Source organism: Ostrinia nubilalis, chromosome 8 (assembly GCF_963855985.1).
Source record: "Ostrinia nubilalis chromosome 8, ilOstNubi1.1, whole genome shotgun sequence".
NCBI classification, from domain to species: domain Eukaryota; kingdom Metazoa; phylum Arthropoda; class Insecta; order Lepidoptera; family Crambidae; genus Ostrinia; species Ostrinia nubilalis.
The window spans coordinates 7,756,425-7,781,873 of record NC_087095.1 but is presented as its reverse complement, the minus strand read 5'-3'; the positions used below and the strand labels follow the sequence as shown (position 1 = coordinate 7,781,873).

Here is a 25,449-nt window from a genome sequence, read left to right as displayed (position 1 = left end):
TGTTGAAATGAACGCTCTGAATGCTTTTGAGTATAAAAATCTCCGACGCATTTCTATTGGCTACGAGCTCATTACTCGGCAACCTTTTTGTGAATTTCAGAATATAATAAAACGTGTTTAGAAGCTTATTCCAGGAATTAACGTGGTTCGATATTTCATCAATTAAAGAAGGCTCAGAAGGAGCAGCAACAATAAGCGTATTGCTTTTATCTTTAAACTCTGGCAGAGTTTCACTCTCTAATGGAGTAAATATATCGATAGGCCATTCATTGACAGGTCTTTGAAGCCAGACTGGACCATCCCACCATAATGAATGAGAAATCAGCTGAGAAGGTAACATCCCTCTAGATATACAATCACTGGGGTTCTCTTTGCCCGACACGTGATGAAAACAATGAGGCGGTAAATTTTCTTGGATTTTGGCTACTCTGTTACTAACGAAAATAGACCATCTATGAGGAGACGAATGTATCCAAGAAAGTGCTATCGTGGAGTCAGAAAAAGCATAGATTCCTACAATTGGAATGCGCTCGGATATTCTCTCTTGGACTACTCGCACAAGTTTCGAAAGAAGTAAAGCAGCGACGAGTTCCAAGCGTGCTAGCGTTTGGATTTTACTTGGTGAGACTTTAGATTTAGCACAAAGAAGCCTGACAACAATATTACCTGCAGGGTCAGTTATGTGTAAATAAATACAGGAACCATAGCCATTGAGACTAGCATCGCAGAAAGCAACAATGTTTACTGCGCAATCCAAGTTAACACCTATATGACGCGGAATACTCATGGTCGAAAGAGCGGGCAAATCTAATAGAAAAGCAGCAAAACGATTTTGAATGGATTCCGGAGGTACTTCATCCCAGTCTATCTTGCTTAACCAAAGTTCCTTAACCAAAATCTTGGCAAACAGGACGACGGGAGCAACTAAGCCAAGAACGTCAAATAAGCGAGCAACCAGAGAAAGAATACTGCGTTTTGTACATTTACTGTCGACTGCGACAGTAGTGAAGGAAAAATTATCATCAGCAGGTTCCCAGGACAATCCCAGTATTTTAAAATTATTATTACCTGTATCAGAGAAACTGACAGGTGAGCGGTGTGAGTCTGGAAGAGCCTCAAGCAGTGCGGGAGAATTACTTGTCCATTTGATAAGATCAAAGGACCCTAACTTGAACAAATCAATTAAATCGCGGGATAAATTAATTGCGGTCGGTACATCAGGTAACGAATAGACAAAGTCGTCCATGAAAAATTGAGTATTTACTACTTTAGCAGCATCAGGGAAGCGGTCGCTATGGTCGTGCGCTAACTTGCGTATCGTACGCATAGCTATATAAGGACTTGGTTTGAGTCCAAAGGGTAGACTACTAAATTGATAAGTGCGTATAGGTTCTTGAGGATCGAAACGGAAGATAATTTTCAAATATTTGCGATGGTGTTCATTCACACTTACGCGAAGAAACATTTGTTTTACATCAGCAGTGACTGCAACAGGAAATATTCTGAAGTCTATTAGCAGTAAGAATAGGTCAGACTGTAAGTTCGGCCCAACGTAAAGAATATCGTTAAGTGACAAACCAGATTGAGTTTTACAGCTGGCGTCCAACACGGCGCGAGCGCTGTCCTTCCCAGCTTTAAATACAGCGTGGTGCGGAATGTAGTAACCCTCATCTGAGTCTGCCTCGGGGGCTTCAGATAAATAACCTTGTTGAATATATTCATTTATGGTTTTATTATAGTTTTGACGTAAGCCATCCACTTTGTCAAACTTTCGTTCAAGCATTTGATAACGTCTATAAGCTACGGAACGGGAATCTCCCAATACAGATGGGTCTTTGCAGAACGGTAAGTCGACACTAAAGTGTTTATCCTGGTAAATCACCGAGGAGGTAAAAATATTTTCGCATTCTGCCTCATCTGGGCTAAGAAAGCTTTTAGAAGGAACCTCTTCTAATTCAAAGAATTTATGTAAACTTGATTCTATTTCAGTGTGCGGAAGTGCGGTAAAAAATGCAGTTGAGTGCGTCGGCAATTGACTAGAGCGAGCCGGTACGTCACCCATAAGCACATAGCCAAAACTAGTAAGTATAGCAGTAGGCGCGCGTGAACCTGATTCCACCTTATTCCCCAAATAAATATAAGGGAATAATTGAACACCCAATACTACGTCAATTTCACTAGGAATGTTCCAGGATAAATCAGCAAGCGGTAATTTATTGAGGTAAGTCATATCCTCTGTTATATCAACATAATTCGCGGGAAGACGATCTGTGATGCAGTCGATCACAAGAGCGTAAATATGATATTTATTATTCGGATCAGTACGAGATTCGATATCAAAATAAGTAAAACCATGAACGGGTCTCGAAGACTTGCCAACGCCTTGCAGGTAAGAGTCATGCAATTTATTAACGGGCAAGTTCAATTTATTAAAACAATCTAAAGTTATCAAATGATTTTGTGAACCATTGTCAATCAAACAGCGTACAATCTGTTTATTTTTATTAGCGCGGTGCGATGCAAATACTTGAGCGGTGGATAATAATATGGTAGAACTCGGTCTCACCTCCGAAGTGAGTGTAATAGAAGCATCATTCATATTTCGTTGAGTTGGAGTAGTACTACTGCACTTCTCTGTGCACTGTGGCGCGGTGTTTACGGCCGACATTGTTTGTGACGCGGCAGAGGTAGCGGGCGAATATTTCCGCGGTGCGGGTACGTCAAAATGAAGCAGCGAATGATGTTGCTTGCCACAGTTATTGCAAGTGTGTTGTGAATTGCATTTACTTGCAGTATGAGAAACACTAAGACAGTTAACGCAACCGCCCTTAGATTTTATAAATTCGAAGCGTTTTTGCGGGTTAAAATTGTCTCGAAATTGAGAACAAGAATACAACCTATGGTCAGCTTTGCATAGAATACACTGACTGGTCGTTTGAGTTCGCGGGTGCGGATTGTTACTAGAAACGAAAGATTTATAAGTATTATTATTTTGCGGCGCGTCCCGATTATTATTATAATAATTATTTTTACGGGGCTCAGAGGCAGCGGTAGTGTTGGAACTACTATTATTGCGAGTTCTTTCTAATATTTTAACGCGGTCTTGAATAAAAGATATAAACTGATCACACGTAGGTATTTCTTTATCACCTACAGAAATCTCGAAACTCTGAAGCGTTTGAGAATCAATTTTCCTCAAACTACATTGCAAAATAATAAAATCTGCTAAGTTTTCAATATCTAATTGTTTGAGAGCTGCAATAGATGAAGATAACTTCTCAACAAATGGATTAAGACTCGCAGCGGTACCTACACATGTTTTAATGTCCAGAATGTTATTGACGTAGTGAACACCTAGACTACGCTTATCTTGGTACTTTTTGACGAGACTATCCCACAAGATATTATAAGTATCGCCGGTAGGAACGATACCTGCGGTCATTTTTAGGGCGCTGTGTATCAATTTACTCATCAAATATTGCACACGTTGTGAATCCGTCAGCTGTTTATTAGAATGTACGTTAGTGCGGAAGATTTCATAGAAAATAGGCCAATTTTCAGCCTTGCCGTCGAACGAAGGCAGTTCGATTGGTGGCAGTTTAATATGAAAGGAACCATTTTGCGTATTACTAGAAGGCGACGTCAATAACAACTTATTGCGCGCGTATTTAACGCTTGAATATAAATCTTCAAACGCGCTGAGTGAACTATAAGTTACGGTAAAATTGGGGTTAATTTCAAGTTGAATTTCGTTTATTTCATCCAGTATGTGTTCAAACTTTCCATGTAATTCAGAAATGCTTTCTGATTCCTCTAAAAACTTCTGATTCAATATTGAATCAAAATTGGAAATATTCTTCGATGAATTGAATAAAGTGTTAATTCTTTCGAATATTGATTCCTTTTTGGAAAGCAATAATTTTAATTTCGAATTTAATTTCGTATTTGCCATGATGACAAAACTGCAAAATAATATGAAAAAGTTTTTGAAAATAAACAAATTGCAAAAAAATATGGCCGGCGGTGTATGAACGTCACGTTATTTGAAACGAAAATAAATAAGTAAAATATTTGAAAAATAAATAAGCTGGAATATCCAGGTTCGAAAGGACCAACAAATGGTGTGGCGTGTAAATAGCCACACCAGGAATAAAAAAATTGCGGGGAAGAAAAATGATGCGGGGGTCGGCTGGTGACTCCAAACAACTCAAAAATACAGCTGCATAAAACGGAAACCACCAACCTGCGGATCAGAAGACGGAGACCAGGCTTCGAGGGTCGACCCGTCGATATTTCTTGCGGTTTTGATTATTTCAATATCTTCAGCAAATATTCAGCGGATTTTTCACATTGACTTCGTTGACAGACGTTTCAAGACAACATAGAGTTTTTTCTTCTTAATTTTCTATAGAGGTTTTTCCAAGTGTCACGCGACACTGGCCACTTGGCTCCTGCGAAGGTGCTGGCCCCGAATCCGATAAACAAATTGGTGGGAAACCAGCTCATGCAGCTAGATAATTTTGAGAGTTGGAGCCACCGAAAGTTGGAGAAGAAAAGGAAGATAAGAAAGTTGGACATAGGCCCAACCACTATCCTTAAATCAGACGGATCGGTAAGACTTTGTGGGGATTATAAACTTACAGTTAACAAATGTTTAGAAGTCGATCACTTTCCTTTACCTCATGTAGAAGATATATTGAATTCTTTAAAACACGGGGAATATTACTGCGAACTAGATCTCAAAGAAGCGTATTTACAGGCACGTCTTAGTCCTGAAAGCCAAAACTGCACAACTATTGTAACAGAGGTAGGAACATATAAATATAAATATTTACCATATGGTGTAAGCACAGGGCCAGGATCATTTCAACGACTGATGACAAATAAGTTGCTTAATATACCAAACACTGTTGTATTCATTGATAATATCTATATAAAAGGAAAAAATTTGCAACAAACATATGATACACTATGTGCAGTATTGACAAAATTACAAGAGTGTGAATTCAAACTTAAAATTGATAAATGTAAATTATTTACAAATAATATAGAAGTTTTTGGTTATAATGTAAACAAAAATGGAATCAGCATAATTAAGTCAAATGTTAAACCTTTGATTAATGCCAAACCACCAACTAGTTTAACCATGCTGAAATCATTTTTGGGAAAAATTAACTATTATAATCGTTTTTTAAAGGACATGGCTACTGTAATAGCACCTTTATATGATTGTACTAAGAAAAATAAATTTATTTGGAGTTCAGAATGTGAAAATGCATTTAATAACATAAAAAAAAGACTGGCTAATGCCAATAATTTACGACATTATGACCCACAGTTGCCCATAATATTAACTTGTGATGCGTCAGATATTGGTTTGGGTGCGGTGTTGTCAAGTAGAGATGTTGATGGTATTGTCAAACCCATTGCATTCGCTAGTAAAAAATTAAATGATGTAGAACAAAGATATTCTACCATTGATAAAGAGGCTATGGCTATCATTTTTGGTATAACAAAATTTTATAATTATATTTACGGTCGACATTTTGAACTTGAAACAGATAACGCTGCTCTAACGCGAATATTAGGACCTACCAAAGGAATACCAAAAATGGCAGCCAAGCGGTTGCAACATTACGCTATTTTTATGTCAGCATTTAACTATAAAGTACGTCACATTAAATCCACTGAGAACCCAGCTGATTATCTATCACGCACGGCAACCAAAACAGAAAATATAAAACATGTTAATTCATTATGTGTAGATGAAGTATTAAGTTATGAATGTTATGTAAATGATTCCAAAATCGGCACTATAAACTGGAAAATGATACAACAAGAAATTAACAAAGATTTAAGTCTAACTAAGTTGGTTAGGTATATGGCAGATGGGTGGCCAGTCAAGAAAATGATCCCAAAGGAGCTTTTACCATTTTACAATAGAAAGGAAGAACTTTCACTTGATAGAGGATGTGTATTTTGGGGCTACCGCATTATAATCCCATGCACACTTAGAGAACATGTCTTAAAATATTTACATAAAAGCCATTTTGGAATCATACGTATGAAAGAGATAGCCCGCTCATATTTCTGGTGGCCTAGTCTAGATGCAGAGATAGAAAATATTACTAAAAACTGCCTTGTTTGTCTGCAAAATAGTAAAACACCCTCAAAAATTCAGAAACCATGGCCTCTGCCCCCCTCCTCTTGGTATAGAATTCATGCCGACTTTCTGGGCCCATTTTATAATAAAATGTATTTGGTTGTGGTCGACAGTTACTCAAAATGGCCAGAAGCTTTTGAAATGGCAAATATTACATCAACGCGCACTATAGAGATATTCAAGTCGCTATTTTCAAGATTTGGGTTACCAGTACATTTAGTTACAGATAATGGAAGAACCTTTACTAGTAATGAGTTTCAGGAATTTTGTAAAGAGAATCAAATTAGGCACACATTTACACCACCTTACCATCCAGCCACAAATGGCGCAGCTGAAAGATTTGTTGACACCTTTAAATCAGCAGTAACTAAAATTAAAGAAAGTGGCTATAATTTATCATCAGCAGTCAATTTGTTTCTGTCGGATTATAGAAATTCACCCCAGCGCACTACGGGAGTGGCGCCAGCTAGAATTATGTTAGGGAGAGAAATCCGAAACCGATTTAGTCTATTGCGACCGCCCCCATTGGAAGAGGTAGTCAGGGAAAATGTTGACAAACGGCACCAAGGAAATCGGCAGATTCAATTTAAAGTAGGACAAAAAGTAATGGTTAGAGACTATAGGAGGGGAGCTAAGCCATGGACTCTAGGATTGGTGCTAGAGGAGTGTGTACCAGGTATGACCTATATCATAGATGTAGAAGGAGCTCAGTGGAAAAGGCATGTTAATCAAATGTTGCACTGCTCACAGGAATTAGAGTTACATTGAGGCTAATTCCTGTGAACAGTGGCTCTAGTAAAACTACATAAGTGATTTTAATATATAAGTTTATTCATTAGAATAAGTGTGGGAGAGTGTGAGAAACGAAACGTTTTCAGCTTCGGTCTTCCCCTCCCCTCTCCCCTCTCGCTCTGCGGTGTACGCGTCGTTTGCATAGAGATAATGTGATTGTTTGTAATGGTGTTAAAGGTAATAAAAAGCCGTACCATTAAATGTGGGTTTTATTGAAATACGTCAAATTATTATTATATTGCTGTTGATATTTGAATAAAAAATATCTAAATACGTTAACAATAACAGTTAGCATCTTAATACATCACAAACAATGTTTACAATATAATTTTAATCAAAATATCCTTCTGAGAATGCTGTCCTCAAATTATTAAAACATTCCCCTGTTAAAAGCTTAAAATCGGGTTAAAGTCATATTTAGTTTTGGCGCAAAGCACTTAGATCGCGAAACGGAACGCAATAGGTGTGAAGTTTGTTCAGTTGTGTAGCTAGCGGGCAACCGCTATTTTGTTTAATGCTACTACTGCGTCATCTGGTGAACCACGCGTCTCGGCCGTCAGTGAAAACATTCCCCTGGTGAGCCTTTTTTTTAACTATTTTAAGAGTTTTAGTAACGACAATTTGTTTAAATTAATTAATCTTCTAGTATGTAGCCACATAAGTTGCGTTTATTTTAATGTTTTTAAATGATATTGTTTTATGAAGTATTCACGTAAAAATAACATTCCCCTGGCGAACATTCCCCTGTCATTTCATAGCACAGGGTACTGTTCATACCACAGGGGACTGTTCATACTACTGTTTTCCTAGGTTTTGACCACTAAAAGTAACGTCTTTTTAGTAGGTATTATCTGAAAATGGCACCGAAAAAGAAGCTACGCGAAACATGAGAAGAATTTCTAGAACAAAAACGTATAGCTGTGCAATTATGATATCATCGACTCAAACATTACCCTAAAAGAAAAATTGAAAAAAAGAAGAAAAAAGATAAACTTTAAATAAAATCAGTTAAATCACGACAACTCATAGGAGTCGTGAGCATAAGGCTGTAAAAAAGGTTTGGAGAGAGCACTGTGCTAAGTTTCGTGCAAAAAAGAAAGTCATGAAGACATAACAAATAATTTGTGTTTCTTTACGAGATCGAATTAGAAATGAGGAGATCCGTAAACGAACTAAAGTCGGTGACATAACCCGACGGATTAGCACGCTGAAGTGGCAATAGGAAGGCAGAACTGATGGCCCATCGGCAGCAAGGTTCTGTAGTGGAGGCCGCGTGGACGTCCCACGCTGCGTTTTACGGTACACAAGGTGGACCGACGACATTATAAAGGTAGTAGGAAGGCGCTGGACGCAGGCCGCTACGAATCGATCAACCTGGAAGTCATTGAGGGAGGCCTATGTTCAGCATTGGACGTCCTATAGCTGAAATGATGATGATGAACAAATAATTTCGCAATGGAAAATACCTATATCTGATTCAGAAGATTTCGCAGAAGAACATCAGGCGCCTTTAAGATCATCTGACCCAACACGAAATAACAAGAATAGCGTATCAGAATTACATTCACCAGAAACAGGGTCAAAAAACAAAAATTAGCAGTAATAATGTTTTTTGTTTATTACTTTTTGTATTTTTTTGGTTCTGTTTTAAAAGGCAGAATACTACATTTTTCATTATTATAAAGACTGACTTTAGTGTCATACAATTTAAGTCTTAAAACTTAATTGTTCGTTAAGTTTAATGCTACTGTTACTAGGCTTAAGAAAAGTCATTTTAATTAGTAATTTGTTTTAATAATAATATTTTTTGTTTCAAAAACTTACATATTTTTATAATGGCAAAGAAAAATAAAGAGTTTGTTTACATAAAGAAAAATACTAATTGTTTTTGTCCATAAAACATTCCCCTGGGTGGTTGCAACAGTCCCCTGTCGCAGTTTTGCGAAAAATCGCCAATAACTCAAAAACTAAGGGGAAAATGTGTGGGCTTTTTTTAGATATGTATTTAAATAACTATTGCCCTGAATTTCATTAACAAAATTTCTCAACAATTAATAAAATTACTTCAGGACAGTCTTGTATGGACGATTTTCCAAATAGCAGAGAAACACCCGTTAGGTGGTGCAACTCAGCCTCAGTATTTTTTTTATAAAAAACGCATTATCTCATCGAAATTAGATGCATTTTTCCTATCTACGAGTACAACTAACTCAAGTTTGAATGAGTTTAGGCCTTTTACTTTTCACACTCAAATCTTACCATAAGAAATTGATTAGTACTATAAAGTATTGGCTTATCTTATCTTTTAAAATTGACATGCCTGATGCCATTAATACAACAAAAGGTTGCGTTGCGTGCGACTTTCAGCGATCTCTTAAACCAGTATCTGCTAAGGTGGGTCAAAAACGGCACAGTTATTTTGTACCGAGCAAACAGTTAACTTTTAAACGATTGCATTGCAGTCGCACTGGCCAGTGATGCAATATCTGCAACCAGCAGGTCTCAGGTGTACCCTAGCAACCAGACTGGGTGGCTAATGCAATATTCATAACTGGAGCAATGCTCAGTTAATATTTTTCCGTTCTAATTTATAATCCTTTGAGATTAGTAACTTAGTTGGTTTTCGATTATGTGAAAGACCTACCTAGGTATAATAACCTAAATAGACTTAAAATATTGGAAAATTATCAGGTTTACGGGGGAGAAGAAAGTGCCTACACGCAAATGTCGTTTTTGGAATTTCCCATCAAGTAAATGATGAATCACTCGTTTGTTTTGAGTCATCATGTTATTCGCGGAAGGTTTTGACTTTTAAAATGCCGTCAGTTCATCTACAAACGTGTAACCGGTAGTGCATTACCCTGTGCGTAATTGGTAGGCAGCTACCAGCTAGACACTTTATATTGACATGCAACTTTCACAAGAATATGAAGGGCCAAGCGTTCAACTCCGCGGATATAGGCAATAAATAATTTATTCAGCCGTCTTTACATGACGTTGGTCATGTCGACAAATAAATCAAGAATTCAGGAACTGTTTCGATTGTCCTAGCTAGCCATAACTTGGAAGGTTGCATTGCGCACAATGCAGTTACTCCGACGCTTTCGAAATGCTACTTCAACGAAACAAACAATCACGTTTCTTATTGTTAATGGAAGACATCTTGTTTTTAAATTGAATTTCCGCAACTCGACACCAGACTTAAATTTAAATTATAAGAAGCAATAACTCTTACCTAACGAGGATCATAAATTAACAGTTAGGGCCGTATTTTTTTTAAACCTACTCAAAATTCGACTTAAACTCAAGGATTTCGATATTTGACATGCTTGAAACTAGAGGGACTTTGAGCGTAGATTCGTATCCACTTGAAAGCGCGTAATTTCTTAAGAGCCTAAAATGGTTCGAAACGCTATCGTCAACATCATGTCTTTATAAGGCAAATAATAAATAAATAAAGGCATTTAACATATTCCAAGCATCCAAGGATAGTGACACATTCTAAACGCAGTATTTAACATCAAGATTGCCTGACTGTGGTCTCAGTCATTAGAATAATGAGTCTTTAAGACGTCACCTACTTCGAATGCCTTACAGCAATTGATTTTTGATCTCTATCTGAATGGAGTAAGATTTTAAATCTTATAAACCAAACCAATAAATGATGGGCGATTGTTTTTTTTGTTCAGTTTAGATTCTTCGCAAATCAGGACACAGGCAGGAAGCCTTAAATTTTTTCAAAGTAGGTAAGTATATAAATAAATTACTTAAGTAGGTAGGTATTCACAATGGATAAAAAGGCTATAGGCACTAACAATACATAAATGTAGAGTCGACAACATTTTACAGTTGCAAAATAGCGTCTAACAACTTCACATAATGGTTTACCTGCCATGATGTGCTGTTCATCATGGTGACTGGACAAGATGAAGTCAAAAATGTAAATTCTAAGTTTAAATTGCGGTAGTTTGTGTAATCAATTTTCGTGAAAGGCCGATATTTAATTGTCGGTCCAATTACTGAGGATGGATCACTCAGATCATAGATGGATCATCACCAGAATGGACATTTTCTTACTGGGTCGACATAAATTTACCATCTCATCTGCATTAATTTTAAAATTCTAGGTCAATTATTTACGCTTTAAAATGTAATCCAGACCCTGCCTGTAGGAACGTCGGCACCTCGTTTTCGGAACTCGTTTTGTCGGATATTTTTGTCCTCAAGTTTGTTTCTTTGCGATTCGTCCGTCTACCTGATGTCACACTAGCGGCTAACGCGGCAGGTTCGCTCTAATACGATAATAAGTCAGCAAGTTAAATTTATATTTTAAGACAATTTTATTTAACTGACCAAGTCAGGGAAATAGGGAGTCAAGAGAATTGAAATCAAAGCGCACCATGGACTGCATGTTAAAGTTTTTATCTAGGTAGGTACCTATAAATATGGTAAGGGGGCGTCCATTAATTACGTGAGACGTTTAGGGGGGGGAGGGGGTCAAGAAAAACCTCACTAATTCTCACATAGGGGAGAGGGGGGGTCTCGACAAATATCACGTAATTTTTTTCTCCAAGAAAAAGGGTCAAATTTCGAGACAACTGGGTTTTTTAAATTAAATAATAAAATATATTTTAAGATGATAATCATAAATTATTCATTTTTTTTATTCTAAACCGTTAAAGTTATACAATAAATTAGAAGAAACGGTTTTTTAAATATTAAATCTTAATCGAAGCATAGATATCCCATTTACCTACATTGCAAATATGTGTTTTTAGAAATCTCACGTGAGATTGTGGGGAGGGGGAGGGGGTCCGGAAAAATCTCACCAAATCTCACCAAGGGGGGTGGGGGGGTTGAAAAGTTACCAAAATTGTCTCACGTAATTAATGGACGCCCCCTAACATAAGTAGGTAGGTACCTACGTAACTAAATCATAGGACGAAGTTATTTATCATTGAATAACTTAAAAGTGACACGTTTTCATTTTGGATTTGGCAATTAATGAGACATTTTGAGAGACATTTGACAATGCGAGCGGCACAGGACCGGTCTTTGTGGAAATCCTTGGGGGAGGCCTTTGTCCAGCAGTGGACGTCTTTTCGGCTGAAACGAACGAACGAGACATTTTGAGATTCATTTAAATGACGAACAGGAACGCAATAATCTACCAATAATTAGGTATGTAAGTACAGTGTTCTAGTGTATGGTTATGACTGCTGGATTGGACCTACTGCATTTGATTCATTATAAAGCGATGCTGATAATGCACCTAACTGTAGCAAACATACCTACTTAATTGCCTGTGCTGTGTGGTGTCCAACCCTTCCACCACAGATAGGTAAGTAACCTACCTAAGTAGGTAGGTAAGTACCTACCTGCCTGCTTATTACCTACATCAACATAACGAAATAGGTGCTAAGCGGTACCTAGCTAACAAATTAGCAATATTCTTTGGCAGAACTTATAAATCAGTTAAATGTGATGGAATTAGTTTAAAATAACATTAACACTAGAAAGGCCGCCGTCCCATTTTTGTCCCACTCGCGAGTTTGATCGTCACTAACTTTTTATTTTTCAACGAAAGTTCATGAAACTTTTTGACTTTTACTGATTTATTGAATTTAATCATTTTTTAATGTTTTTGATAATATAACATTAATAGAAAAATTTTTAAAATCGGTTTTACCTAGAAGCGCCACTGGGTCATTTTTGTCCCACCCTGGTATTTGCCACAATAATTCGACGAAGAGTCCTTGTTTCCAGGAGATACGAAAGTGGAGAGGTGAAGAGAGTTTAGGTGACTCGTGATAATGCAGAAATGTAAATATATTGTACTAGTTTTTGCCTGTGACTTCACCCGTGAGAAATTAAGTTTATCATAGAAAGACCCAATTTCTTGACACTTATCGTTGCTTTTTGACCAAATAACTGATTGTTATTCTAAATTATAGCCTATATTATGTTATTCTGAAGTATTAGCAATAAAACTGCAAAGTTTTATTAAGATCGGCTTATTATTTTTTGCGTAAAAGAGTGAAAAAACTTCCATTGATCTAACAATGAATCCATACTCACTTAGTTCAAGTTCCAGGCATATATCCACCCATTCATCCTTCCTATCCATTCATCAGTCCATCCATCCTTCAATTCATCAATATTTATTAACTTTTACATTTATAATATTAGTAGGAAGGTAGCTTCTAGACATAAGCCAGTTCATACATTGTATGATTTGATACATTTGTAAAATGTGTGACTTATAAAATTTTGAAAATTAAACGTACATACTTTTCATTGTAATTGGTAAAAAACTTCACTGTTTGTGTACAGATAACAGAAAAATAACCATACCTATAAAAATTCCTAAACACATAGTACACCAGAGAGACACAAAACCATACAAAAAAACTTTGTGCAAAATGTGCACTATTATTTGTAAGATATTTATTTATCCTTTAAAAATAATAATGACTAGTTAAAGTAGTAATTACATTATTTTAATACAGTATAACACCACATAATATGTGACTATTTTTAAATGAAATCAAAAATATCTGACTTTTACTAATTCAAAATTAAAATTGATTACATTTATATTTAAAGAAATAAGTACATATTTATTTAACTACATAGATAAACCTTTTTTTAAGGATACTACAAATAGTTTTAACCATAATATTCATGCCTGAAACTAATGAAATATTACAAAATATATGCTGGGACAAAATTGACCCAGCGGCGCTTTTAGGGGGGTCGTAATCTTCGGCACTTCTAGTGTTAGGTAACTACCTAAGTAGGTAGATACCTACAAGGCAAAGTAGTTAAGTCTTAATCAAAAGCCAAATAGTTCATGCTTATGGATAGTAAACCTAAGCAAATTTTAAAGTAATGTAAGTAAAAAGGATTGGTGAGTACCTAAGTATTATAGTAGATTAATAAATATAACTTACCAATAGCTTTTTGTCATGTCCGATGGCCTCATCGGGACAAAAGAAATGTAGTCAACAGACTTCCACACACATACGAGTTTACAATCAATTCCTACAATACCTACTTAGTACAAAATCTGGTTCTTCAATACCGTTGCACTTGACTCAATAAATAAACACGTTTCATTTCGAAATAGCTGACACAACACAAATCTCTAACGAATACGTGTAAGTTCTATGTATTAGTTCAGATTTAAATATACAGTAATGTTCGTTTTGTGGAGGCGTTCGTTCGATCGTTTTTGTCGTCCGACCGGTATCACAAGGCGCTTTACCTGCCTTGCACCCGCCGACTAATCGACTGTCTATGCTTGCCTGCTATAGGGCACGTGTTTACGAACGCGATGCGTGTGTGCGTGCGCAAGAGAAGGCTTCGCTGCGCGTGCGAATACAGTAATGTTGCCAGTAAAGAATAAAGTGCAACATTTTAGGGAAATCACTAACACTGATTGGAATACTGTTTCAAACTGTGCAAGCTGCTAAAGAATGTTGAGTATTAATTCATTTTACAGAATAAATTATATATTTTATAAAAAGTTAAGGTACAAACTTCGTCATTTTTGAAAGTAGTTAGTAGCAGTAGGTTTAATTAAAGCAAATATTGACATCTTACATCTGGGGTGATGATTTCGTTTTATTTATTGGTGTTTTGGTTCGTAACGGACCACTATGCTAGAGGTTACGGGTTTGATTCCCGCACAGTATTTTTTTTCAGAGTACAATGTTTAATGTGAAGTTGCTAAGAACCTGTGTAATCTCCACGTGTCGATAACTTGCAAGAGGTGGCGAAGGATGAACCGAAGTGGAGATTCTTATTTTCGGAGGTCAAGAGTCAAGACTCGCTTTTCTGACTCAAGAACATTTGCTGTGTTTTAGTAATTTTAGTTTCAAAAGTAAGGTGTTCAGACTTTTAATGAAAAGTGCATAAATCTGTTGTTTTGTCTTGGTTAGCGCGTGAACTTTACCGTGACAACAAATCGCACATCAGCTAAAAGTCCGATTTTTAATTCGACGGAATTCTGACAGCTGTCATTTTTTGACAATACAGATGTAATAAGCCTTTTTTGCTTTGAATTATTAATAGCGACGTTTTACCTGAAAATAAAACGTTTATTAAACATACTTACCTTATTCGAAGCCTTTATAATGAGAGTAGTGTCTGTCTTTTCCTGTTTGAGTACTAGTTTTGACGTATAATCTGCCCACGTGACTTCCGCTCCGGTCCCCCACCGCCTAAGCACGCCTCAATTAGCGACACTAGCGCCACCAACGGTAGCTCGAAACTAGGTTTCGATATTCTCGCCATTGTGTTTTATGACACCAGGTAGATTTAAAAAGTAGGCTTCGAATAAGGTAAGTATGTTTAATAAACGTTTTATTTTCAGGTAAAACGTCGCTATTAAACAGTACTGTACCGTTATTCGAAGCCTTTATAATGAGAGACGTGTCTATTATCTCCTGGTGGCGCTGTGTAATCGCCAATGTGATCAATTGAAGAATAAGACATTGATCAGTGAGAAATGTTATGAATTAGTTAGAACTTTAGCTTATCTGTCTACTGAGTGGTAATGTACTGTGTGTAGGTACATTATAATATTTTACAGAACGCAACCTGCATCTGCATCTCCGTAAATTCACGTCTAATGCATCGTTTATTAACAACTATGTAATAATGAACTATCGGTTACTTTACGTCATGTAAAAGGCGCAAAAGCTACGTCCACCCTCACTCACAGTATCAGACCGTTGGATGAATTTAATAAGCTTCGGTAGGAGTGAATAATTATTAGGTATGGATAAGAATATTCACTGGTACAGTTAAAGTCGCTTGCCGATAGCGGGCGTTTGATGATCTCCAACATTTCCCACATTTAGGTATCAGCTCAGATTTTAATATTTATAAACCTTTACAGGACCGTAGCCTAGGTGGACGGTGTAATGAATAGGTGACAATAGCTAGCCGGCTATGTATAGGTACGATACTTTTGTATTGCCTGAGTATTCCGCGTTATCGCTGTTCGCTAGGGATAGCGAAGTTTGAGTCGGAATTGATAAAATTTATAATAATACAGACTTTCCTAGTACAAACTTAGTAAACTTTGCGGTTTACAAACGTCGGTGCTGTGGTAAGACTGTGCGACCATTATCTTTAGGGCTAACAGTAATAACTTGTCAGCTAGATCAGCTTATTGACGGTTAGTCAACCAGCTTAATTCAGAGCAATCTTAATATGTAATTATGTATTATTGTAATTACAATTATGATAATAATGTTATAGGGCTGAACAAGAGTTTGTTTGCATCAACACAAAAACTATCTTTGTGTTGGAGTCCTTTAACCACGAATTCTATGTATAAAATCATAATAACATCATTTTACCACCAATAGTAGCGGAGCATCAATAAGAATGTTGCGAAAGCGAGAAAAGTTATGCAAACGAAGTCGCAAGCACAGCTAGAATTAAATGATAGTTTCGTAGCCGATCTAAACCTTATCAGGTTTCATCAAGGCCCTTAGGGTGGGCATCGGGTTTAATTTCGAATGATTTATTTTCATCACCCTGAATGCCGTTGGACGATCGCTCTGTGCACGATGTAATAATATTTATGTAAAAATATTTATGTAATGATGTTTGTGTAACACTAAGTTTTATATCATCGCCAATGTCACTCATGATTCATTGAAGTGTACATACCTAAGTTGCCAGTAGGTAGGTAAGTACTAATTTTTGTGACAATAGTCAGCAGAGACAAATTACTTTATTGACCTAGCGAGTCGGGTAGGTATTAGAATATTTCACGAGGCTGTTGTACTTAAAACAAGTTAACTCGTAAACAGTTGTGTGTGCCACAACATTTTGCTTGTGACTACCTTCGTTACAGTATAATAATTGATGGATTTAAAAATCACATCAAATACGAATTTTGTAAATTGTACTATGTAGGTAGGCGAAGGACTTTCGGCCCCAAGCAAAGAGCTTAAGAGTGCGGCACATTATCCAAAATTAATTCCAACCATGTTTATGTACTTCTGTGTGACCCTAAGGTCACAGTGATAATTGGAAAAATCAGAGTTAAATTACTTTCTTGGACTGAAGGTTTTGATTTATTCCCTTTAACTCCTCGTAAAAGTCGTTCATATTCATACGACAATTTTTATTGAACCACAGAGGTGCACAAAAGGTCGAATTAACAATATGACATGGTGTCATATGACATTAATAATAAATTATATTTATTTACTTAAATTAAGTAGACAAGACGTAGTCACTGACACTATAATAGGGCACACGGAAAGTTCAGTTAAGAGACTGAAGACTTGTGTGACTTTTGGTATGCAATCTTTTCTCCAACGAATGTAATGGCTTGTATAAATGAGAAAATAACAAATTGTAGTATGTAAACCTACGCGGTTTAATATATATTTAGTAAGTACGGTTTACTAAAGTCACTGTTTTCGTTGTACAGTGAAATTCAATTGCGAAATGCGTTACCATGCAGCGTGCCCAATTTGTTTTAAGCTCAGATAAGCTTTATACTTTTGGTTAATGTGGATCATAAGTATTTGGTATTGGGTGCCCTGAGCGCCTCAAGTTGGCGGTTAAAATGCTCTTTGCCTCACGCAAATCATGAATTGTAGTGTTATAACATGAGAAGAGCCAATGCTTTAGGATTTGTAACGTTACGTGACTTGATCTGTATGTTTTTGGTAACCGAGACTCGGTTAGGCCATTTTGTATTTATGGAGTTCACCTTTTACTGTTACTAGTTTGTAAGACTGTTATTATTTTGTTTATTTATTTTATACAGGTAAGGACCGACTTCATTGTGTTTATTATCCAGACTTGTGTGCTTTTATTACAATAGGGGCATGGGTTATATCTGACCCCGAAGCAAGGATGGGTCCTGAGTTACCCCAGAATGAAGTCGTCCAATAGGTAAGGGCGCGAATGTCGCGACTCTTTCTGTGCGAATCAATTGCCGTCAGAACATTTGCATGAGTCTGTCGGTGTACTATAGGTATGTATAGCAGACAAATACTTATTTTAGTATTCAGTACTTTGTGGTACCCGCCAAGCGTCTATGAATGTATACCTTATTTAAAAGACTATCAGGTCAATAGTTGTAACTTTACTATGCAGAGGCTGCATAAAGGCTTAAGTTTATTTAATTTCTCCAGGCGTTAACTGTTCGGTACCAAAAATTCAGGGCGCAAAGCTGCGGCCCCGATTAATTAACATCCTTCAAGATTCTGAAGGTTTAGGGCGATGCCCTTGTATCATCTCGGTTGGTGTAGTGGTTCGAAACGGACTACTATTCCGGAGGTTGCGGGTTCGATTCCCACACAGTACAAACATTTGTGTGCATGAACATATTTGTTTGTATTGGACTGGGTGTTTTCTATAATATGTATGTATTTACAAAAAAAAAAGTATTTAAGTATGTTTATATCCGTTGTCTAGTACCCATAGTACAAGCTTTGCTTAGTTTGGGACTAGGAGCGTAGTGTAAAATGTCCAAGGATATTTATTTATTTATTATTTATCTCGGCAGTAATGAAATAAGCCAAACTGACACGAATCGAGTAATTTTTGCGTAATCTCATGATCTCTGTCTCCACCTTTTACCCATGGCAGGTCTTAAATAGCTTACTTTTGTCATGAAATAAGGCATTTTAATTAGGGTTCCATAACCCTTGAAAATTATGAGGATTTGGGGCGATGCCCTTATGTCCTCCCGGCAACATTACTTTAATTTTGCCGTGCTAAATAGAATTTCAGACCCTTTTATAGTTATGCGGATTTAGGGCGAAGCCCTCATGTCTACTCGGCAACTTTACTTATTTTCGTTTGCCGTGGAATAAGGCGTTTGGGTTCTATAACTCTTCAAAAATTATGAGGATTTAGGACGATGCCCTCATGTCTTTGAACCGCAAATACAAACGAGCGAGGTTGCTTGGCTCGAAATGTAATGATATGAGTCCGATTCTCTTTGGGTAATCTCCTATCCCAGAGGGATGAGGGATAACATGAGAGTTTAGAGCGATGCCCTAAGATCTCTCGACGTAAATAAAAATGAGCGAGGTTGCTCGGCTCGAAATGTAGTGATTTGAGTCCGGTTATCTTTGGGTAATCTCCTATCCCAGTGGGATGAGGGATAACATGAGGGTTTAGAGCGATGTCCTAAGACCTCTCGACGTAAATAAAAATGAGCGAGGTTGCTCGGCTCGAAATGTAATGATTTGAGTCCGGTTCTCTTTGGGTAATCTCCTATCCCAGTGGGATGAGGGATAACATGAGAGTTTAGAGCGATGCCCTAAAACCTCTCGACGTAAATAAAAATGAGCGAGGTTGCTCGGCTCGAAATGTAATGATTTGAGTCCGGTTCTCTTTGGGTAATCTCCTATCCCAGTGGGATGAGGGATAACATGAGAGTTTAGAGCGATGCCCTAAAACCTCTCGACGTAAATAAAAATGAGCGAGGTTGCTCGGCTCGAAATGTAATGATTTGAGTCCGATTCTCTTTGGGTAATCTCCTATCCCAGTGGGATGAGGGATAACAAGAGGGTTTGGACCAATGCCTTACTAAGACCTCTCGACGTAAATAAAAATGAGCGGCGTTGCCTGGCTCAATATGAGACTCCTTGAGTGTTTGAGTTTTCTCCTATCCCGGTGGGATGAGGGAGAAAATGTTCCGGCTCCTGGTTTTTCCCTGTTTGCTCCAAGAGAACTTACCCTCGCTACAGGATTATGCTGCTGCGTTTTGGTTACACTGCCATCTAGCTTGCCGAGTAGCCAGTTTGAGTTTTCCACTGTAGGTATTTAGCATAAGGCGAAATCTCAGATCGATCTGCGGAGCAGAGTTGCGATCGTATTGCTGCCGAAAAATTTTCCAGACGCCGCTAGCATCAAATAAACTGCGTATCAGGCTGAATAGACGATGTTCATCCTTCACCGTTTATTACACAGACTCACTGTTTATCTACACAGTAACAGCATAGTGTTTTCCTGAAATCATAGTTTAAGAAAACCACAAAGGTATTATTATACCTACGCACCGTATCCTAATAGGACAACTGCACACTTCACTCTTGGGTTATAAGCCATGCGTTAGACTTCCATAATGGCGGTAGAATAGGTACGTCGGTACGCTACCCTACCTAGTGGAAGTTTTCATACTTTCCCCGGATGCATATTGATAAAGGTAGTTTACCGTTTATTTATTTTGTTGATTTATAAATCAACACAATCCGTCCGATGGAATTCGTATGTCTGAAATGGTATTGGTAAGTTGGTACTTACAGCTTATTGTAGCAAGCAATCACATCTTGCGACTATCACATTACACCACACCATCCTTTGATTTGACCTCTACGCCAACTCTTGCTCCTCTTCTGCACGTGGACATAATATTTCCTCTTTCCTTTTGAAAATAAAGACATCTAACGGAAAACCCTTAGGAACAAACACAGCTAAAAAGGAGTGTTATACCGTTAGGAATGAACATTGCTAAAAAGGAATATTAGTTTTAAAACACATCTAACGAAAACCGTTAGGCACAAACATTGCTAAAAAGGAATGTTAGTTTTAAAACACATCTAACGGAACACGCCGTCAGGTACGAACATTGCTAAGAAGAAAAGTTAGCTTAAAAACATATCTAACGAAAAACCGTTAGAAACAAACATTGCTAAAAAGTAATGTTACTTTTGAAACACGTCTAACGGAATACCGTTAGGTACAAGTATTACTAGAGAAGAAAGATAATTATTTAAAATTACACTGAGTTAGATTGAATGCAATCTACCCCCGAACGGTAACACCGTTGTAAAAATAAATTACACTGCGAAATAAGTAATCACAGTAATTTTTATAAGTTTTCAGCCAGTACATAATAATTTAAAGTACTTACATTATGATGGTAATATTTTACCTGAATCACGTCACGACTAGTACCTGTGAGATGGGTCGCGAACTAGCGGAGCTAATTCTACGACCGTCTCGAACGGGAACTAAAACACCAATGGCGAGAATATCGAAACCTAGTTTCGAGCTACCGTTGGTGGCGCTAGTGTCGCTAATTGAGGCGTGCTTAGGCGGTGGGGGACCGGAGCGGAAGTCACGTGGGCAGATTATACGTCAAAACTAGTACTCAAACAGGAAAAGACAGACACTACTCTCATTATAAAGGCTTCGAATAACGGTACAGTACTGTTTAATAAATAATATGAAATGAAATTTCATCAAGTACAACATACAAGAATGAATAATTATTGTTTTGTGAATTCAATAAATATACACTAATTATTATGTACATTTTAGAGATTAAATAGGAAAAAACGTGTTTTTAACACAGTAAAACAACTTAATATCATAAACGAAAATATGTATTGATCATCAACCATCATTATCGTCATCATAATCAACTTGGATTATAAAATTGGCATCTTGTTAAATTGATTATTTTATGAAGCTAAGATTTTATTAACAAAAGGATTTTCATAAAAAAGGTTTGTAACCTATGGATTATTGGCCAGGGAGTCCAGTAATAGAATGATAATTTCCCAATTTTTTTTGTAACTTCAAAAATATGATAGTAAAAATTCAAATAACCATTTTGAAATGATCAGTACATTTTTAAGCCTTAGTTTTTCAAGTGAAACCTTAAATTCAAGAAAGGATTCTTTTTTAATTTGTGAAAATGCTCTCCATTCTTAGTGGGAATGTTTCAATGTTGGCAATACTTCTGAATTGACAAAATTCCGTCGAATTAAAAATCAGAGTATAGAATGATAACGGAGTGCGACTGGAGATGAAGCGCGAATGATTTGGATCTACATTGAAAATTAGCGCAATCGGGACCCTGGATGCAGGCGGCGCAAGATTGGTCGTTTTGGAAATCCTTGAGGGAGGTCTTTGTCCAGCACTGGACGTCATTTGGTTGAAACGAACGAACCTACTTAAAATAAATGACGACTTCATAGTACTATGACTATGATGAAATTGATATGCATTTGATGTCTAAGTAGGTTACTAAAAGTCTGTCCGTAGGGACATTTTATCTAAAAATATAGCAACACCTGAGATCTTCGAGTAGAAGGCACCAACGAGTATACAACCTAAAAGCTGGCTCCATAGCTTTACAAACATTCAAACAGTAGGTTTTACATCTTTTATTTTTATTTATATTTTTAATAGTCTTATGGTTTCAGTTTGTATGTATACCTACGCAGAATTCTCAGAATATAATCCAGTGTTATAATTAAGTCAGTTTTAATTTAACTGGACAAGTTTATCCGGTTTTACTTACTCATGTTATGTATGAGGCAGGTTGCAAGAAAGGATTTTTTCCTGGCGGCTTGGTGACTGGAATTGAACCGCCACCGGTGCAGACTGAGAAGATGGTGAATTGTCTGCACGTGAAAAAGAGGTTGTCCGGCTTGCAGAAATTTATAAGAGTTACCGTTCCTTGTATGAAATTAAAAAAATGTAAATAAAACAGCTCCCTCTCAATTGACACAATTTATTTTGTCTCGTAAGCTTGAATACAGTTGACAGTTACGATATTATAACTACTGTAATAGATAGTGCCAATCTCAAGGGATTCAGGGTCGTTAATTAGGTTCGGTTTGGTGAATATTATTGCCACTACAAATTTCTTAAAACTCAGCCTAAATATTAAAAGACTCTACTAGTTAAGATAACTGCGCGATGTCAGGTCGGAAAGACTCCTACTTGAAGGATGGAAAAGTGTGTACCTTGGAAGCCATGCGGTTATAAGCCGTTACCCTGAACGTTCCTCTCTTCTTCCGGGGTCCAACGGGTCTCGCACACTTTTAGGCTACAAGCAGCGTCCTCCACGGCCTCAAGCGCGCAGTGCCAGATGAAGCTCTTGCATCTCCTCGACAGGAAAGCGTTCAAACTCTTGCAGAGACAGAGGTTTGATGACAAGGAGGAAATGCGAAGAGATCAGCAGTTTAGAAAGGAGAAATAATTCATACGAAATGAAGAGAAATTAAAATATATGAAATATCATCAAAACATTATGTTTAAATTATAAAATAATGAAATCCCGCATGAAAACTGTTCGCTAATTTAAGCTTCACTCGCAGTCTTCAGCAACCCAATACCCTCATCCGAATAGGATTTAGGGAATTTCTCATAGAAACGATCACATGAAATACCATACCACCGACGGGAACTTACCTCATGTGTGAATATTTTAAAATTATATTAATAAATTATCGTGGATGCATTCTGCATCACACGATTTGAAACATAGGGGATTACATCCCCGAAAATAATAAAATTGCGGTTGCGCACGATCGACCAAAATTCCAAGTGATTTGACAGCTCAACTGACAGCCGCGATGTCAATCGCGAGACGTTTCGTTTCGCCGCTTAAGAAAAGTAAACACTAATAAAAACCATGATGAAAACAATTTCCAGAACACCGAAAATATTCTATTTGAAAATAGAATAATCAAAATAAAAACATTAGGAAATGTTTCATTAAAATATATTTGAATTGACTGAGCAAAAAGCGCCATCTATTGCAAATTAATTCCAAATCACGCCAATAGATGTCGCTAGTGGTATCCTAAATCCAAATATCGAGTAAGAAAATCAATTTGTGAAAACAGCCAAAACTGCAACGCTACAAGGTCATCGGTCCGAATCCAAAGTTGGGTGTCTATTTATGGTGCATTTAATTTATATTATTATTTGCAATAAATATTTTCAAGCATCAAGTTAGTTCACCACTCTGGTTATGTACCTGCTATACATCTATTACATAAATAGAAGCACTTAAAATATTATATAATAAGTTTCAATTTTGTACTATATTTTAATAAGCACATTTTTTTTTTCTTTTTTCTTTCAATTGACGTGTACTTACTAAAGATCGTTCTTTTCTGCCTTAGTTTGATCTAGATATTTTTATAAAAAATAATTAGGTACTTTTCATGACCTGGTGGCGCTTAATAAAGTAGGTACTTATCTACTTAATAAATAGGTCTACGAGTAAAAGGGACTAGTGTGATTACAAAATATATAATGAGAAGAAGCGAAGATGACCTAATGGCTAAGGGTTTTAGATTGATAAACCTGCAGTTACTCTAAAAAATATTCTTGATAGGGTTAGAAGAAAAGCTGATTAATAATTAAAAATATTTATTGTACCTACTATTTTTTTGTACCTATAAGTGTTTTTTTAACATAATGTTATTGTATGGTTCGGCAGCGGCCGGCCCGTTAACTGCCGTTAACTCTTATAACTATAATTTTTAATATCTAGAAAAGACACCCTGTTAATCGGAAGAAAAGATATTCAAATTCAAATGCATTTCATGAAGCAGCATGTATAAGTAAAAAGACAATGCCGGAAATTAGCGTCTTTTTTTTTCGCGCGGCCATCAACCAAACCTTGTTTTTTTATTACAAAATAGTGTAATAGACCAAACTTACTATCACATGTATATACCTCTAAACTCAGTCTGAACTGAGTTACGAGCTTTAGAAGTTTGATGATTTTACATATTACTAGATTTGCTTTTTGCGCGCAAAAGACAATGCCGGAAATTGGCGTCATTTTTTTTTCGCGCGGCCATCGATCAAACCTAGTTTTTTGATTACAAAATAGTGTAATAAAGCAAACTTACTATGACATGTATCTATACCTCTAAACTCAGTCTGAACTGAGTGACGAGCATTAGAAGTTTGATGATTTTACATACTAGATTTGCTTTTTGCGCGCAAGTTTTGTAAGAAATTGCAACAAAATAGTGACATTGTATGTGTAAACAAACAATACCATCCATTAAAGGTTCCAGACATCAGTATGGAGCAGAATCAGCGCAATAAAAAAATAGCGCAATATTTTGTTGCAATTTATTACAAAACTTGCGCGCAAAAAGCAAAGCTTGTATGTGAAATCATCAAACTTCTAATGCTCGTAACTCAGTTCAGACTGAGTATAGAGGTATACATGCCATAGTAAGTTTGGTTTATTACACTATTTTGTAATCAAAAAACAAAGTTTGGTCCATGGCCGCGCGAAAAAGAAAAGACGCCACCTTCCATACAAAATCTGGCATTGCCATTTTGTAAGAAATTGCAACAAAATAGTGACATTGTATGTGTAAACAAACAATACCATCCATTAAAGGCTCCAGACATCAGTGTGGAGCAGAATCAGCGCATAAAAAAAATAGCGCAATATTTTGTTGCAATTTCTTACAAAACTTGCACGCAAAAAGCAAATCTAGTATGTAAAATCATCAAACTTCTAACGCTCGTAACTCAGTTCAGACTGAGTTTAGAGGTATACATGTGATAGTAAGTTTGGTTTATTACACTATTTTGTAAACAAAAAACAAAGTTTAGTCGATAGCCGCGCGAAAAAAAAAAGACGCCACCTTCCATACAAAATCTGGCATTGCCATTTTGAAATAACATTGACAGACATTGGATACAGGTAGATGGAAAAATGGGGTAATTAC

At 36.7% G+C, this 25,449-nt stretch overlaps 1 protein-coding gene across 1 annotated transcript in view; it reads right to left on the bottom strand.

Annotated features, from left to right (window-relative positions):
• LOC135073857 (uncharacterized) overlaps positions 1-14,263 on the bottom strand; it is a 99,920-nt gene extending 85,657 nt beyond the window's left edge. Inside the window, exon 1 of the mRNA XM_063968080.1 lies at positions 13,909-14,263. The gene's annotated coding sequence lies outside the window, so the exon portion shown is untranslated. The remainder of the gene's footprint in view (positions 1-13,908) is intronic.
• Positions 14,264-25,449: the final 11,186 nt, after the last annotated feature.